The 19,287-nt window shown below is 48.8% G+C and overlaps 1 protein-coding gene across 3 annotated transcripts in view; it reads left to right on the top strand.

Moving 5' to 3' along the window:
* The first annotated feature begins 13,779 nt into the window (after positions 1-13,779).
* The window catches only part of B3GAT1 (beta-1,3-glucuronyltransferase 1), a 55,737-nt gene continuing 50,229 nt past the window's right edge, over positions 13,780-19,287 (top strand). For 2 of the 3 annotated variants that reach the window (XM_075329233.1, XM_075329235.1), the window contains exon 1: positions 13,780-14,155. The gene's annotated coding sequence lies outside the window, so the exon portion shown is untranslated. The remainder of the gene's footprint in view (positions 14,156-19,287) is intronic. The other variant, XM_075329234.1, reaches the window with a different exon arrangement.

Genomic DNA, 19,287 nt, shown 5'->3' on the forward strand with positions numbered 1-19,287 from the left:
GTATTGGGCCGGTGCTCACAGCAGAGCTGTATATATTGGGTCGGTGCTCACAGCAGAGCTGTATATATTGGGTCGGTGCTCACAGCAGAGCTGTATATATTGGGTCTTTGCTCACAGCAGAGCTGTATATATTGGGTCGGTGCTCACAGCAGAGCTGTATGTATTGGGCCGGTGCTCACAGCAGAGCTGTATATATTGGGCCGGTGCTCACAGCAGAGCTGTATATATTGGGCCGGTGCTCACAGCAGAGCTGTATATATTGGGTCGGTGCTCACAGCAGAGCTGTATATATTGGGCCGGTGCTCACAGCAGAGCTGTATATATTGGGCCGGTGCTCACAGCAGAGCTGTATATATTGGGTCGGTGCTCACAGCAGAGCTGTATGTATTGGGTCGGTGCTCACAGCAACGCGGGGGCAGAATCACATTATTATTAGCATTGCTTTTATTTATCCTGGTCACCCTGAGGGAGTCAGACATCAGAATTAATGGATCAGGATTTACGACTGTCGGCTGCGTTCGCTCCCGGCTTCTGTCCCCATTATGGAGATTCAGTTTATGATCGGCTAAAGGCTTCATCCAAGAACGGCAACAAAAACGTCTCCGGGTACATTACATCTCCTCTAACAGAGTATTAGACGCCATCAGACACCAGGTATCTACACTTATACATTGTATTTAAGAGAAAATATCTGCTCTATGTAGATTTCTTCTTTTACTCTAGAGTTGCATTCAAAATTGTGCCTAGCAGGGCGCCTGTAGGACACAAATCAGCTTGTTTGGTTCAGGCTGATACTCTACTAATTAGGAATCAGACACAGCAAGAAGTTGGGGGACCCCTGACCTAGAGATGCTTTCCCTGGAGGATTTTGGTTACTCGGGGACATTTTGGCTTTTTTCTGTGTCAACAGTGGGGTCCTCTGGGGTCTCCTCCATAGTGTTTCATCTCATTCAGATGTGGACTGATAGTTTGTGCTGACACTGATGCTCCTATGCTGCACCACGGCTTGAATTTCTTTGGATTTTGATTGGGGCTTATCCACCATCCAGGCCATCCTGCATTACAACCTTTCATCAATTTTTCTCTGCCATCAATGGGCCGGGAGATTGCCTACATTGCCATGGGTTGTAAACTTCTTCATTATGTTGCGCACTGTGGACAAAGGAACATTAAGATCTCTGGAGATGGCTCCGTTGTAACCTTGAGATTGTTGATATTTTTCACCAATTCTGGTTCTCAACTCCTCTTTCTGTTCTCCATGTTTAGTGCGGCACACACAGACACACAATGCAAAGACTGAGTCAACTTCTCCCCTTTTTCTCTGGTTTCAGGTCTGATTTTCATATTGCCCACATGTTACTTGCCACAGGTGAGTCTGATTGAGCATCACATGCTGGAATTAAAGTTGTTTACTCACAATTTTTAAAAGATGCCAACAATATTTATCCGGCCCATTTTTGGAATTTTGTGTGAAATGATCTCTAATTTGCCTTTGTTCTGTTTCTGTATAACAAACCATGTGTACGTGCAATAATTTTCTGGAAGAAATACTTCATTTTCTAGAACAATTTCAAGGGTGTCAACAATGTGTGTGTGTGTGTGTGTGTACAATACAGACCAAAAGTTTGGACACACCTTCTCATTCAAAGAGTTTTCTTTATTTTCATGACTGAAAATTGTAGATTCACATTGAAGGCATCAAAACTATGAATTAAAGTGTGAAACAACTGAAAATATGTCTTATATTCTAGGTTCTTCAGAGTAGCCGCCTTTTGCTTTGATTACTGCTTTGCACACTCTTGGCATTCTCTTGATGAGCTTCAAGAGGTGGTCACCGGAAATGGTTTTCCAACAGTCTTGAAGGAGTTCCCAGAGATGCTTAGCATTTGTTGGGGTCCTTTTGCCTTCCTTCACTCTGTGGTCCAGCTCACCCCAAACCATCTCAATTGGGTTCAGGTCTGGTGATTGTGGAGACCAGGTCATCTGGCGCAGCACTCCATCACTTTCCTTCTTAGTCAGATAGCCCTTACACAGCCTGGAGGTGTGTTTGGGGTCATTGTCCTGTTGAAAAATAAATGATGGTCCAACTAAACGCAAACCGGATGGAATAGCACGCCGCTGCAAGATGCTGTGGTAGCCATGCTGGTTCTGTATGCCTTCAATTTTGAATAAATCCCCAACAGTGTCACCAGCAAAGCCCCCCCACACATCACCCCTCCTCCTCCATGCTTCACGGTGGGAACCAGCCATGTAGAGTCCATCCGTTCACCTTTTCTACAAAGACACGGTGGTTGGATCCAAAGACCTCAAATTTGGACTCATCAGACCAAAGCACAGATTTCCACTGGTCTAATGTCCATTCCTTGTGTTCTTTAGCCCAAACAAGTCTCTTCTGCTTGTTGCCTGTCCTTAGCAGTGGTTTCCTAGCAGCTATTTTACCATGAAGGCTGCTGCACAAAGTCTCCTCTTAACAGTTGTTCTAGAGATGAGAAGGTGTGTCCAAACTTTTGGTCTGTACTGTATATGTATATATATATATATATATATATATATATATATATATATATATATATATATATATATATATATATATATATATTCAGACCTCTTAGTTTGCTGCCTGCCCCTGGTTTCCGCTCCTTGTCCTGTGGATATCCCCCTCCCAGTGCTCGGCTGGATGTGATGTCTGTGTCCGGCATACTGCGGTCTGCACTAGCTCTTGTGTATCAGCACAGCTTCATTCCTGCACTGATTTCCTCTTCTGCAGCTCATGAAGGATCATGCGTTCTTCCCTGTAGCTGGATCCTGAGTGATCTGCCGTCTTAGGTAACTGGAAGCCTTTTCCTTCTTCCTGATCTGCTTTGTTTAACCCCTTCCCTTCCATACTGCTCTGTATCACCAACAGTAGAGTGGAGGAGCTCCTAATTTAGGGCACATGCACACTCATTAATCTGAGTGTGCATGTGTTTGTTGAGATAAGTGACTGCCATCTTTTAGGTATGAGAACTTTATCAATAAGAAGCAATGGTCACACAGGCTTTGATGTATCAGGGAGGGGGTGAACACCTAGTGATTGTCTGCAGCGCCTGATGCCCCAGAAACCTCCTCACACAGTAATGCTGCATTGCATGATGGGGGTTATAGTCGCTGTAAATCTGAGACCCGCTGACCCTTTAATACAAAGTATCCAGCACAGACTACAGATACATTAAGCAAAAAAGAACAAATAATAACAATGTGGTTGTGTCCGGCGGAGTGACATGAGAATAAGCCGGCTCCGCTGCAGAGCGCTGCGCCTCCTAAGCCCCAGATGTTGCAGCATATGTATCCGATGCTCGGCAGCTTAGCCTAATGCATCTTGGGGGACATTTATCCGAGGATTATCGCCGGTAAAGTAGACTGAAACCAAGACTGAGCGGAGACGGCCGTGCACCGGCGCAGGAGGCGAATGCTCGCTCTCTGTTGCTATGTGCGCAGCGCTCTATTTCTTCTTAAAGACAAAGTGTCTTTGTGCCGTCTCCATTGTGCCCGGTCCCTGGTGTCGGCTTTCTGCAGAGCAGCCCTGTAGGTATCACTTGTCTGGTGGATGCCATTAGTTAAGCTAATTGGCAGATCACAGAGAGCAGTAACGGGGGTCTCCGGCCACTTCCATTGTCGTATTGTGTTGGCTCCCTTTAGTCGCTCTCAGCACTTCATTCTATTTCCATATGAAGAAGTCTGAACCAAAGCCTCTCGGTGCGACATGGAGATAAGACGTCTGCTGAGCTCCTGCCTCCATACTCCATTCTTTGGCCGGCAATGGCCGCAGTGGATTCCGTCAATATTTTTGACCAATGTGACCGTAATTCCCATTTAATCTATAAATTACTTGTTTTTATAGAAGTTTCAGAAACAATATTAAAGATTATACTTTGTGTCCAGCAGGTGGAGCTGTAGAGCGCTTACATTTTCTCTTAAAGGGATATCACCTCATTGTTTCACCTATGTGCTGTTTCTTCTCATCTGTCTTTGCCTTCATCAGTTCTTCTCGTCTTTTCAGTTGCAGGATAACATTGGAGCCGATCAGCTGATGATATTACGATGGGGAAGTGTCTGCCTGGATATCTCAGCATTGAGGACACCAAAAAATGGGCAACGTTAAGAACGTAGACGGAGTGGACGGCCAAGGAAGCTTAGCGCAGCAGATGGGATGTAGATTTCTGGTTCATTCACTTTGCATTGTGCTAATTGATAAATTAAAGTATTAACCCTTCCGTTTCTGAAGAAAGTCAGACCTCGCAGCATTTGCTACACATCTATTACAAATCTTTTGCACAGTACTGTATATATATATATATATATATACTTTTAATATTGCTTTTATTAGGAGGGAAACATTTCACCAATACTAACCAAACACTCTCTAGAGCTGAAGCTTTGTGACATTGTATCCAGATTGTAGAATCCTCTATGATCGGCTGTGTCCGGTCCTGATTATCTGTTACATTGTATCCAGATTGTAGAGTCCTCTATGATCGGCTGTGTCCGGTCCTGATTATTTGTTACATTGTATCCAGATTGTAGAGTCCTCTATGATCGGCTGTGTCCGGTTCTGATTATCTGTTACATTGTATCCAGATTGTAGAATCCTCTATGATCGGCTGTGTCCGGTCCTGATTATCTGTTACATTGTATCCGGATTGTAGAGTCCTCTATGATCGGCTGTGTCCGGTTCTGATTATCTGTTATATTGTATCCAGATTGTAGAATCCTCTATGATCGGCTGTGTCCGGTCCTGATTATCTGTTACATTGTATCCAGATTGTAGAGTCCTCTATGATCGGCTGTGTCCGGTCCTGATTATCTGTTACATTGTATCCAGATTGTAGAATCCTCTATGATCGGCTGTGTCCGGTTCTGATTATCTGTTACATTGTATCCAGATTGTAGAATCCTCTATGATCGGCTGTGTCCGGTCCTGATTATCTGTTACATTGTATCCGGATTGTAGAGTCCTCTATGATCGGCTGTGTCCGGTTCTGATTATCTGTTATATTGTATCCAGATTGTAGAGTCCTCTATGATCGGCTGTGTCCGGTCCTGATTATCTGTTACATTGTATCCAGATTGTAGAATCCTCTATGATCGGCTGTGTCCGGTCCTGATTATTTGTTACATTGTATCCAGATTGTAGAATCCTCTATGATCGGCTGTGTCCAGTCCTGATTATCTGTTACATTGTATCCAGATTGTAGAATCCTCTATGATCGGCTGTGTCCGGTCCTGATTATTTGTTACATTGTATCCAGATTGTAGAGTCCTCTATGATCGGCTGTGTCCGGTCCTGATTATCTGTTACATTGTATCCAGATTGTAGAGTCCTCTATGATCGGCTGTGTCCGGTTCTGATTATCTGTTATATTGTATCCAGATTGTAGAGTCCTCTATGATCGGCTGTGTCCGGTTCTGATTATCTGTTACATTGTATCCAGATTGTAGAGTCCTCTATGATCGGCTGTGTCCGGTCCTGATTACCTGTTACATTGTATCCAGATTGTAGAGTCCTCTATGATCGGCTGTGTCCGGTCCTGATTATCTGTTACATTGTATCCAGATTGTAGAATCCTCTATGATCCGCTGTGTCCGGTCCTGATTATCTGTTACATTGTATCCAGATTGTAGAGTCCTCTATGATCGGCTGTGTTCGGTTCTGATTATTTGTTACATTGTATCCAGATTGTAGAATCCTCTATGATCGGCTGTGTCCGGTTCTGATTATCTGTTACATTGTATCCAGATTGTAGAATCCTCTATGATCCGCTGTGTCCGGTCCTGATTATCTGTTACATTGTATCCAGATTGTAGAGTCCTCTGATCGGCTGTGTCCGGTTCTGATTATCTGTTATATTGTATCCAGATTGTAGAATCCTCTATGATCGGCTGTGTCCGGTTCTGATTATCTGTTACATTGTATCCAGATTGTAGAATCCTCTATGATCGGCTGTGTCCGGTCCTGATTATCTCGTACATTGTATCCAGTTTGTAGAGTCCTCTATGATCGGCTGTGTCCGGTCCTGATTATTTGTTACATTATATCCAGATTGTAGAATCCTCTATGATGGCTGTGTCCGGTCCTGATTATTTGTTACATTATATCCAGATTGTAGAATCCTCTATGATGGCTGTGTCCGGTCCTGATTATCTGTTACATTGTATCCAGATTGTAGAGTCCTCTATGATCGGCTGTGTCCGGTTCTGATTATCTGTTATATTGTATCCAGATTGTAGAATCCTCTATGATCGGCTGTGTCCGGTTCTGATTATTTGTTACATTGTATCCAGATTGTAGAGTCCTCTATGATCGGCTGTGTCCGGTCCTGATTATCTTGTACATTGTATCCAGATTGTAGAATCCTCTATGATCGGCTGTGTCCGGTTCTGATTATTTGTTACATTGTATCCAGATTGTAGAATCCTCTATGATCGGCTGTGTCCGGTTCTGATTATTTGTTACATTGTATCCAGATTGTAGAGTCCTCTATGATCTGCGGTGTCCGGTCCTGATTATCTGTTACATTGTATCCAGATTGTAGAGTCCTCTATGATCGGCTGTGTCCGGTCCTGATTATCTGTTACATTGTATCCAGATTGTAGAATCCTCTATGATCGGCTGTGCCCGCTCCTGATTATCTCGTACATTGTATCACACTGGATAATATTACCGCTGATTTTTCTCTGTGAGATTTGTACTTTTTAGGCTGTTTGCTCGGATATTTTCCATTTTCTGCCACCAACAACAGATCTTGAAAATAATGAAAAGTTCTAGCAGAAGACGCAGAACTTTCTATGACGCATAAATTAGAAGTAGTAAAACTCCCTGAAAGATAATGGTGCAGTTCAAGAGAAAACCACGAAAACAAGTGGGAATATCACGATGGGCTGCGCCAAGTCCCATCCTGGGCTCTTCTGCATCGGGCACATTCTGGGCTCTGCTGCATCGGGCAGATTCTGGGCTCTGCTGCATCGGGCAGATTCTGGGCTCTGCTGCATCTGGCACATTCTGGGCTCTGCTGCATCGGGCACATTCTGTGCTTTGTTGCATCGGGCACATCCTGGGCTCTGCTGCATCGGGCACATCCTGGGCTCTGCTGCATCGGGCACATCCTGGGCTCTGCTGCATCGGGCACATTCTGGGCTCTCCTGCATCGGGCACATTCTGTGCTTTGTTGCATCGGGCACATTCTGGGCTCTGCTGCATCGGGCACATCCTGGGCTCTGCTGCATTGGGCACATTCTGGACTCTGCTGCATCGGGCACATTCTGGGCTCTGCTGCATCAGGCACATTCTGGGCTCTGCTGCATCGGGCACATCCTGGGCTCTGCTGCATCGGGCACATTCTGGGCTCTGCTGCATCGGGCACATTCGGAATGACGCGTTTGTCTATGAAGGATTCGGAATGTTCTGGTTATTTGTAAATATAATGTGCTCATCGGTGACAGCACGAAGGGGACAGACAAGAGGCAAAACCCAATCAGCAATGATTCATGTTGGGTGTTTGTGGCGGCGCGGCGGGGGTTATTGAGCATACAATGCACTCCTTACTTAACTGCTTTAAATGAGTGATTTACTGTAGGGCCACCTGACATTTCACAGCTAAGTGGTTTTCAAACCTAAAATCATTACAGATTGCTCGGTTTGCCAGATCCTGGTCAATTAAAGCTGTTTCAGTCATTATTGTCACATCTGATAATCTGGGGCAGGAGAGGATGAAATACATTGGCTGACGCTGCCGTGTTACATGTGTTACTGTCACCTCCGCTGCGGAAACCATCAGAAGGTCACCGGAGGCTTCATAGAAATAATGTCTGACACTACCTGGGATAAGAGGAGAGAATGGAGCAATTAAAAGAGCAGTGACCCCGAAGCCCCACAAATGTGTGTCACTTATGATTCATGTCTGGGCCTCCACCTCCCTATTAGAAACAGACATAGAATACAAGGATATGGCCATTCCAGAGAGAAATATCCTGCACCTTGTATCTACCACTAGGGGGAGCCTGTATAAATCTGTATATGATAAGCTCCCACTAGAAATGGCTGTGTAAATCTATATACAGTGAGCTCCCCCTAGTGGTGGCTGTATAAATCTGTATGTAGTGAGCTCCTCTATTGGTGGCTGTATAAATCTGTATGTAGTGAGCTCCTCTATTGGTGGCTGTATAAATCTGTATGTAGTGAGCTCCTCTAGTGGTGGCTGTATAAATCTGTATGTAGTGAGCTCCCTCTAGTGGTGACTGTATAAATCTGTATGTAGTGAGCTCCCTCTAGTGGTGGGTGTATAAATCTGTATGTAGTGAGCTCCCCCTAGTGGTGGCTGTATAAATCTGTATGTAGTGAGCTCCTCTAGTGGTGACTGTATAAATCTGTATGTAGTGAGCTCCCCCTAGTGGTGGGTGTATAAATCTGTATGTAGTGAGCTCCCCCTAGTGGTGGGTGTATAAATCTGTATGTAGTGAGCTCCCTCTAGTAGTGGCTGTATAAATCTGTATGTAGTGAGCTCCCCCTAGTGGTGGCTGTATAAATCTGTATGTAGTGAGCTCACTCTAGTGGTGGCTGTATAAATCTGTATGTAGTGAGCTCCCTCTAGTGGTGGCTGTATAAATCTGTATGTAGTGAGCTGCCTCTAGTGGTGGCTGTATAAATCTGTATGTAGTGAGCTGCCTCTAGTGGTGGCTGTATAAATCTGTATGTAGTGAGCTGCCTCTAGTGATGGCTATATAAATCTGTACGCAGTGAGCCCCCTCTAGTGGTGACTGTATAAATCTGTATGTAGAGAGCTCCTCTAGTGGTGACTGTATAAATCTGTATGTAGTGAGCTCCCCCTAGTGGTGACTGTATAAATCTGTATGTAGGGAGCTCCCTCTAGTGGTGGCTGTATAAATCTGTATATAGTGAGCTCCCTCTAGTGGTGGCTGTATAAATCTGTATGTAGTGAGCTTCCTCTAGTGGTGGCTGTATAAATCTGTATGTAGTGAGCTCCCCCTAGTGGTGGATGTAGAAATCTGTATGTAGTGAGCTCCCTCTAGTGGTAGCTGTATAAATCTGTATATGATGAGCTCTCCCTAGAAATGGCTGTGTAAATATATATACAGTGAGCTCCCCCTAGTGGTGGCTGTATAAATCTGTATGTAGTGAGCTCACTCTAGTGGTGGCTGTATAAATCTGTATGTAGTGAGCTCCCTCTAGTGGTGGCTGTATAAATCTGTATGTAGTGAGCTGCCTCTAGTGATGGCTATATAAATCTGTACGCAGTGAGCCCCCTCTAGTGGTGACTGTATAAATCTGTATGTAGTGAGCTCCCTCTAGTGATGGCCATATAAATCTGTACGCAGTGAGCCCCCTCTAGTGGTGACTGTATAAATCTGTACGCAGTGAGCCCCCTCTAGTGGTAGCTGAATAAATCTATATGCAGTGAGCTCCCCCAAGTGGTGGGTGTATAAATATGTATGTAGTGAGCTCCCCCTAGTTTATATCTGTATGTAGAGAGCTCCCCCTAGTGGTGGTTGTGGAAATCTGTATGTAGTGAGCTCCCTCTAGTGGTGGCTGTATAAACCTGTATGTAGTGAGCTTCCTCTAGTGGTGGCTGTATAAATCTGTATGTAGTGAGCTCCCTCTAGTGGTGGCTGTATAAATCTGTATGTAGTGAGCTCCCTCTAGTGGTGGCTGTATAAATCTGTATGCAGTGAGCCCCCTCTAGTGGTGTCTGTATAAATCTGTATGTAGTGAGCTCCCTCTAGTGGTGGCTGTATAAATCTGTATGTAGTGAGCTCCCTCTAGTGGTGGTTGTGTAAATCTGTATGTAGTGAGCTCCCCCTAGTGGTGGTTGTGTAAATCTGTATGTAGTGAGCTCCCCCTAGTGGTGGTTGTGTAAATCTGTATGTAGTGAGCTCCCTCTAGTGATGGCTGTATAAATCTGTATGTGGTGAGCTCCCTCTAGTGGTGGGTGTATAAATCTGTATGTAGTGAGCTCCCTCTAGTGGTGGCTGTATAAATCTGTATGTAGTGAGCTCCCCCTAGTGGTGGTTGTGTAAATCTGTATGTAGTGAGCTCCCTCTAGTGATGGCTGTATAAATCTGTATGTAGTGAGCTCCCTCTAGTGGTGGCTGTATAAATCTGTATGTAGTGAGCTCCCTCTAGTGGTGGGTGTATAAATCTGTATGTAGTGAGCACCTCTAGTGGTCTCTGTATAAATCTGTATGTAGTGAGCTCCCCCTAGTGGTGGCTGTATAAATCTGTATGTAGTGAGCTCCCCCTAGTGGTGGATGTATAAATCTGTATGTAGTGAGCTCCCCCTAGTGGTGGCTGTATAAATCTGTATGTAGTGAGCTCCCTCTAGTGGTGGCTGTATAAATCTGTATGTAGTGAGCTCCCCCTAGTGGTGGATGTATAAATCTGTATGTAGTGAGCTCCCCCTAGTGGTGGGTGTATAAATCTGTATGTAGTGAGCTCCCTCTAGTGGTGGGTGTATAAATCTGTATGTAGTGAGCTCCCTCTAGTGGTGGATGTATAAATCTGTATGTAGTGAGCATCCCCTAGTGGTGACTGTATAAACCTGTATGTAGTGAGCTCCCCTCTAGTGGTGGCTGTATAAATCTGTATGTAGTGAGCTCCCTCTAGTGGTGATTGTATAAATCTGTATGTAGTGAGCTCCCCCTAGTGGTGACTGTAGAAATCTGTATGTAGTGAGCTCCCTCTAGTGGTGACTGTATAAACCTGTATGTAGTGAGCTCCCCTCTAGTGGTGGCTGTATAAATCTGTATGTAGTAAGCTCCCTCTAGTGGTGATTGTATAAATCTGTATGTAGTGAGCTCCCCCTAGTGGTGACTGTAGAAATCTGTATGTAGTGAGCTCCTCTAGTGATTACTGTATAAATCTATATGCAATGTACTCCCCCTAGTGGTAATCTGTATGACCAATTTTTGCTGTCAGTCCTACAGTCTGGGTTCTGCTTTACCAGGAGAATTTGGGGGCTTTGCCATGCCTCCGTTATGAGCTTCCACCCAGACTTCAGTGCAATCATGAATTGCAGTAGATTGTTGCAAACAAAATAAATACTTGTTAGTTTAAAAACTGATTATTAACATGTGATATGTACATCCCGGGGGGGGGCACACGCCATGTCTTTGGGGGTACTTGGATTTTATTTCGGCGGCGGCGGCTTGGTGTATGAATATAGCCTTGAGGGCACTTAATGCCATTTGTGTGGCCTTGACTTTGGACTATTGGGAACTAATCTGTGGCATATTTGCTGGTTGTCCATTGTAAGCGCCCTTGTGAGGCGCACTAGTGAGAAGTTGCCTGCTCCTCTCCCCACCTGCTCTTCTCACTGCCTGCCCCTTTCGTTGCCTGCCTCTCTCGACGCCTGCCCCTCTCGTCGCTGTCCCTCTTGCCGCCTGCCCCTCTCGCCATCTGCCCCTCTTACTGCCTGCCCCTCTCCTTGTCTGTCCCTCTTGCCACCTTCCCCTCTCCCTGTCTGTCCCTCTCGCCGCCTGCCCGTCTCCCTGTCTGTCCCTCTTGCCGCCTGCCCCTCTCGCCGTCTGCCCCTCTCCTTGTCTGCCCCTCTCGCCGCCTGCCCCTCTCCTTGTCTGCCCCTCTCGCCACCTATCCCTCTCCTTGTCTGCCCCTCTCCCTGTCTGTCCCTCTCGCTGCCTGCCCCTCTCCTTGTCTGCCCCTCTCGCTGCCTGCCCCTCTCCCTGTCTGTCCCTCTCGCCGTCTGCCCCTCTCGCTGCCTGCCCCTCTCCTTGTCTGCCCCTCTCGCCGCCTGCCCCTCTCCTTGTCTGCCCCTCTCCCTGTCTGCCTTTCTCGCTGCCTGCTCCTCTCCTTGTCTGTCCCTCTCGCCGCCTGCCCCTCTCCTTGTCTGCCCCTCTCCCTGTCTGTCCCTCTCCTTGTCTGCCCCTCTCCCTGTCTGTCCCTCTCGCCGTCTGTCCCTCTCGCCGTCTGCCCCTCTCGCTGCCTGCCCCTCTCCTTGTCTGCCCCTCTCCTTGTCTGCCCCTCTCCTTGTCTGCCCCTCTCCCTGTCTGCCCCTCTCGCTGCCTGCCCCTCTCCTTGTCTGTCCCTCTCGCTGCCTGCCCCTCTCCTTGTCTGCCCCTCTCGCCGCCTGCACCTCTCCTTGTCTGCCCCTCTCGCTGCCTGCCCCTCTCCCTGTCTGCCCCTCTCCTTGTCTGTCCCTCTCGCTGCCTGCCCCTCTCCTTGTCTGCCCCTCTCGCCGCCTGCCCCTCTCCTTGTCTGCCCCTCTCCTTGTCTGCCCCTCTCCCTGTCTGCCCCTCTCGCCGCCTGCCCCTCTCCTTGTCTGTCCCTCTCGCCGCCTGCCCCTCTCCTTGTCTGCCCCTCTCGCCGCCTGCCCCTCTCCTTGTCTGTCCCTCTCCTTGTCTGCCCCTCTCCTTGTCTGCCCCTCTCCTTGTCTGCCCCTCACCTTGTCTTCCCCTCTCCTTGTCTGCCCCTCTCCTTGTCTGTCCCTCTTGCTGCCTGCCCCTCTCCTTGTCTGCCCCTCTCGCCGCCTGCCCCTCTCGCCGCCTGCCCCTCTCGCTGCCTGCCCCTCTCGCTGCCTGCCCCTCTCCTTGTCTGCCCCTCTCGCCGCCTGCCCCTCTCCTTGTCTGCCCCTCTTGCTGCCTGCCCCTCTCCCTGTCTGTCCGTCTCGTCGCCTGCCCCTCTCGCTGCCTGCCCCTCTCGCTGTCTGCCCCTCTCGCTGTCTGCCCCTCTCGCTGTCTGCCCCTCTCGCCGCCTGCCCCTCTCGCCGCCTGCCCCTCTCGCCGCCTGCCCCTCTAGCCGCCTGCCCCTCTCGCCGCCTGCCCCTCTCGCCGCCTGCCCCTCTCGCCGCCTGCCCCTCTCCCTGCCTGCCCCTCTCCTTGTCTGCCCCTCTCGATGCCTGCCCCTCTCCTTGTCTGCCCCTCTTGCTGCCTGCCCCTCTCCCTGTCTGTCCATCTCGTCGCCTGCCCCTCTCGCTGCCTGCCCCTCTCGCTGTCTGCCCCTCTCGCTGTCTGCCCCTCTCGCTGTCTGCCCCTCTCGCTGCCTGCCCCTCTCGCTGCCTGCCCCTCTCGCCGCCTGCCCCTCTCGCCGCCTGCCCCTCTCGCCGCCTGCCCCTCTCGCCGCCTGCCCCTCTCGCTGCCTGCCCCTCTCGCTGCCTGCCCCTCTCCTTGTCTGCCCCTCTCGCCGCCTGCCCCTCTCCTTGTCTGCCCCTCTTGCTGCCTGCCCCTCTCCCTGTCTGTCCGTCTCGTCGCCTGCCCCTCTCGCTGCCTGCCCCTCTCGCTGTCTGCCCCTCTCGCTGTCTGCCCCTCTCGCTGTCTGCCCCTCTCGCTGCCTGCCCCTCTCGCTGCCTGCCCCTCTCGCCGCCTGCCCCTCTCGCCGCCTGCCCCTCTCGCCGCCTGCCCCTCTCGCCGCCTGCCCCTCTCCCTGTCTGCCCCTCTCCCTGTCTGTCCCTCTCGCTGCCTGCCCCTCTCGCTGTCTGCCCCTCTCGCTGCCTGCCCCTCTCCTTGTCTGCCCCTCTCCTTGTCTGCCCCTCTCGCTGCCTGCCCCTCTCGCTGTCTGCCCCTCTCGCTGCCTGCCCCTCTCCTTGTCTGCCCCTCTCCTTGTCTGCCCCTCTCGCTGCCTGCCCCTCTCGCTGCCTGCCCCTCTCGCCGCCTGCCCCTCTCGCCGCCTGCCCCTGTCCACCTGCTGTATGAAAGGAGATGTATTTTGGATTCGGAGAGGCGGTGCAGCTTGTACCAAGTGCATTGTTCTCCCCGCCGCTTCCCCCCACAATGCTGGGAGGTTGGTAGCGGCTGTGCAGATCGCTGCTGGCTCTCTATGCTGCATGTAAGGAGCTGGGGCTTTGTCTGGGTCTTGGATGCAATCACCATCTCATGCTCCATCCATGCAGGCGCATCACAGCAGCCAGAAAGGAGGATCTCTGCAGCCCCGCGACCACTGCTGTGCAATATCTGTGGCCGCTCCAGACCCCTGAGTGATCTGATTGAGGATCTGGAGCCCCAGGATCCCTGCGAGGGGCTGTGCGGTGCACACAAAGGATGCACTGAGCAGATGTGAATTGCTCTCTGTTCCCAGAGCAGGAAGGATTAAGGAATGAATGAGAGCCGAGCTCAGGGGAGAGAATGAAGCCGCTCTTCCTTCCACAATGAGGTATGGTCCCTACATTTCACCCCTCCACCACCAATCACCCCCTGATGCCGGAGATGCTCCGAGCCTGTGGTTGCTTTCTTCACCTGCATCACCCTGGCACTCGCTGCTATAGGAGAGGTGCAATATGAATCTTTCCTCCCCCCAGAACTTTAGGTTTAGTTTTGCATCACTTGATGGTAGATATGAGCCCCAGGCTTCGAGACGAGTCCCTTAGCAACTGCATTCATCTGCCATCCTCGCCATATGAGCTTTTCTGCAATGATTGGTCAATTATAAACCTTTAGGCTCTTTTTAGGGGGACGGTTGCCCCTATGGTATTTTCAGATTTTGGGGCGCACATTGCTTGCATTGTCGTGGCCAGATGGATGTGCAGGGGCTCCTCAGACTTTGGCGGATGGCATCAGCTGATGAGGTTGGCACTTTCTCATCCAACAGGTCTAGACGTTAGGAGGACACTAGCACTATGATCTACCTGGAGAGAGAGAGCAGGTCTCTGTGGTCTATGGAGCCTGCTGCATGCATAGATTGTATCTGCAGAGGGCCCTGGAGAAGCTCATTGTGCGGAGATTGTGCAGCAAGACTCATAAATGCCAACTGCAGCAGCCCACTTTACTGCCCTCGTGTCTCAGTTCCACGTCCACCTGTGAATATTCGGATTTCTTCATGTGAGGCGATCCTGGGAGGCGTGTGCCCATTCCGGCCCCTGCCTTGTGTGGTGCATCTGTGGATGATATTCCAGAGGGATTGGGAATTACCCTCCATTACTGCTGGGAAGATGGAAACTGCCTCCTGCGAGGGCGACTGATTCCATCCTGAAAGCCTGAATGTGCGGTTCACTGACCCCCGAACTAATGAGGTTTCCACCATTTAATGCAAACACAATGAGCGTCCGCTGAGCCAAGAGACGGCGCCGATCCCACTGGAAGCCTTGAATGCAGCTCCGCGATTGTGGCCTTCCCAATGTAGGATTTAATATGTCGAACGCGGCAAAGAAAGGGTCAAATCTTGAAAAGTTCGGAAAACGCTTGCACCAACTAATAGACGAGAAGGAGCCAAACAGCCGCAATGGAGCTGACAGCACAGATTAGAGCTGCTGCAGTGCACAGGGAAAAAACTTTGTCTAGATGACATCACTGTTGTTGTGGCCATTGTAAAGGCTGGATATACATTGGGGGGTCCGGGGGGGCTCATATTTGTGCAGATGAGAGCAGCGCTGGGAAGCTGGCGCTGCAATCACTTCTTCCATTTACAGTTGTGGTTACTTCTGGATCAGACACTTTGTTTCCAGTAAAGTTGTTACTTTTAATGAGTTGATACATTGTATGGAATTGAATCTTCTGAGCTATGAGGACACATGAGCCCGGGTGACGATGTCTGACCTTAGCATTCGGCGTCTCTGTATCAAGTGTATTTGTTACTTTGTTTATGTTTTATTTGTAAATAGAGCGGCAATAAATTGATCCATTTTTGCTTCCTCTTTCCCGGGCTTTATTCCTGTGCAGACATTAGTTTTGTGCGGAAAGTAATGGCATGATCAGATCCGTATCATGGTGCTGATCTGGTCTGTGGGGTCCGGTGCGGCTGAGGGGCTCGTTTTTCAGCCGGCTATTCTTGGTAATGTGTTAAATGTGCACAATCTATCCCGGCTGTTACACCGGGGGCCTGTGCGACGCCGGCTGCTGCTGCCACAGTAATGGATCGGTGATCAGGACACGGAGTGGCGCTGATTTACTTATTTCCTCACCTTGCACCTTCTAAATATTGCAAATCCACAGATTTATTCCAACTGTACTATAATATAAAAATGTGATTTTTAGCAAATAATTGATCAATTCTTTGAGCCACCCCTTATCCGTGATGTTGGCAGGGGTGGCTCAAAGAATTGATCAATTATTTGCTAAAAATCTCATTTTTACCTTCTAAATATTGCAAACCTACAGATTTATTCCAACTACTATAAAAAAGAGATTTTTAGCAAACAATTGATCAATTGTTTGAGCCACCCCTGCCAACATCACATTTACATTTACCTTCTAAATATTGTAAGATGCAGCTCCATCCAGGAGGTGAAAGCACTGGCGGACACAGACGGAAAAGGGCCCCTGTGCAAGGATAGTGAATGGGCCCTTCTGCAGCCCAATAGCTCATCATAAGGCACAATCTCACCTGCTTTGGAGGTAGTAATGGGCCCCCTATCCTCTTGGGCCCCCCTATCCTCTTGGGCCCCTGTGCGGCTGCACCAATGATGTGTCCACCCCTGGCTGAAAGTATCTAAGCCGGATGAGATCCATTCTCAGCCCTGGAATCAGCGATTCTCATCCTCCGCAGCTTCATATTTCATGCTCGGGATGGTCTGGAGAGGACCTGGAGCTTCTCATTGACCTTCACTGTGGTGACATTATGTCAGCAATCGCTTCTGATCTCCGGGTAGAGATGGACTCGGACTCATCCATTTTCTCCATAGTTTGATGTTTCATCTGGTCCAAGACGCCAATAAATCAACTTCTATTAGATTTGGAGAAAGCTGTTGAGGTGTTAAAGAAAACAGTTGGCGCAGCCCCGGGGCATGATGGACGGGGAGCAGCGGGGGACATATTTCAGCCTAATAACCATTGCTGGGTGGCAGGGTTTTAACTAGTAGAGATGCATCTTCTTGGCCCGGGCGCAGAGCCATCACCAGGCACGGGACATCCATCCTGCGGACCAGGAGGCAGGAGATTGCAAAGTTGGTCTCGCTGCTGAGATATTTTGGCCCCGTGTTCAGTCAGGACAATGGCCGCTCTGTGCATAATTAGAACTAGAGAACCCGTCCTCTCTGGTAACTCCTCAGAATAATCTGTCCTGTGTGTACGAGGAATAACACTATTCTTGTCCCTCATACAGTGTATCCACCCATATCCTGTATACACCGCACCTGTATACAGTGTGTCCACCCATATCCTGTATACACCGCACCTCTATACAGTGTGTCCACCCATATCCTGTATACACCGCACCTATATACAGTGTGTCCACCCATATCCTGTATACACCGCACCTGTATACAGTGTGTCCACCCATATCCTGTATACACCGCACCTCTATACAGTGTGTCCACCCATATCCTGTATACACCGCACCTATATACAGTGTGTCCACCCATATCCTGTATACACCGCACCTGTATACAGTGTGTCCACCCATATCCTGTATACACCGCACCTCTATACAGTGTGTCCACCCATATCCTGTATACACCGCACCTATATACAGTGTGTCCACCCATATCCTGTATACACCACACCTATATACAGTGTGTCCACCCATATCCTGTATAAACGGCACCTCTATACAGTGTGTCCACCCATATCCTGTATACACCGCACCTATATACAGTGTGTCCACCCATATCCTGTATACACCGCACCTCTATACAGTGTGTCCACCCATATCCTGTATACACCGCACCTATATACAGTGTGTCCACCCATATCCTGTATACACCGCACCTGTATACAGTGTGTCCACCCATATCCTGTATACACCGCACCTCTATACAGTGTGTCCACCCATATCCTGTATACACCGCACCTGTATACAGTGTGTCCACCCATATCCTGTATACACCACACCTATATACAGTGTGTCCACCCATATCCTGTATACACCGCACCTATATAGTGTGTCCACCCATATCCTGTATACACCACACCTATATACAGTGTATCCACCCATATCCTGTATACACCGCACCTATATACAGTGTGTCCACCCATATCCTGTATACACCACACCTATATACAGTGTGTCCACCCATATCCTGTATAAACGGCACCTCTATACAGTGTATCCACCCATATCCTGTATAAACGGCACCTCTATACAGTGTGTCCACCCATATCCTGTATAAACGGCACCTCTATACAGTGTATCCACCCATATCCTGTATAAACGGCACCTATATACAGTGTGTCCACCCATATCCTGTATACACTGCACCTATATACAGTGTGTCCACCCATATCCTGTATACACCGCACCTCTATACAGTGTGTCCACCCATATCCTGTATACACTGCACCTATATACAGTGTGTCCACCCATATCCTCTCCACCGCGCCTATATTTAGTGTGTCCACCCATATCCTGTATACACCGCACCTATATACAGTGTGTCCACCCATATCCTGTATACACCGCACCTATACTAACAGTGTGTCCACCCATATCCTGTATACACCGCACCTATATACAGTGTGTCCACCCATATCCTGTATACACCGCACCTATATACAGTGTGTCCACCCATATCCTGTATACACCGCACCTATATACAGTGTGTCCACCCATATCCTGTATAAACGGCACCTATATACAGTGTATCCACCCATATCCTGTATAAACGGCACCTCTATACAGTGTGTCCACCCATATCCTGTATAAACGGCACCTCTATACAGTGTGTCCACCCCATATCCTGTATACACCGCACCTCTATACAGTGTGTCCACCCATATCCTGTATACACTGCACCTATATACAGTGTGTCCACCCATATCCTGTATACACTGCACCTCTATACAGTGTGTCCACCCATATCCTGTATACACTGCACCTATACTACAGTGTATCCACCCATATCCTGTATAAACGGCACCTATATACAGCGTGTCCACCCATATCCTGTATACACCGCACCTCTATACAGTGTGTCCACCCATATCCTGTATACACCGCACCTATATACAGTGTGTCCACCCATATCCTGTATACACCGCACCTATATACAGTGTGTCCACCCATATCCTGTATACACCGCACCTATATACAGTGTGTCCACCCATATCCTCTCCACCGCGCCTATATTTAGTGTGTCCACCCATATCCTGTATACACTGCGCCTATATACAGTGTGTCCACCCATATCCTGTATACACCGCACCTCTATACAGTGTGTCCACCCATATCCTGTATACACCACACCTATATACAGTGTGTCCACCCATATCCTGTATACACCGCACCTATATACAGTGTGTCCACCCATATCCTATATACACCTCACCTATAATACAGGTGTGTCCACCCATATCCTGTATACACCGCACCTATATACAGTGTGTCCACCCATATCCTGTATACACCGCACCTAT

Source organism: Anomaloglossus baeobatrachus, chromosome 11 (genome assembly GCF_048569485.1).
Source record: "Anomaloglossus baeobatrachus isolate aAnoBae1 chromosome 11, aAnoBae1.hap1, whole genome shotgun sequence".
Lineage (NCBI taxonomy): Eukaryota > Metazoa > Chordata > Amphibia > Anura > Aromobatidae > Anomaloglossus > Anomaloglossus baeobatrachus.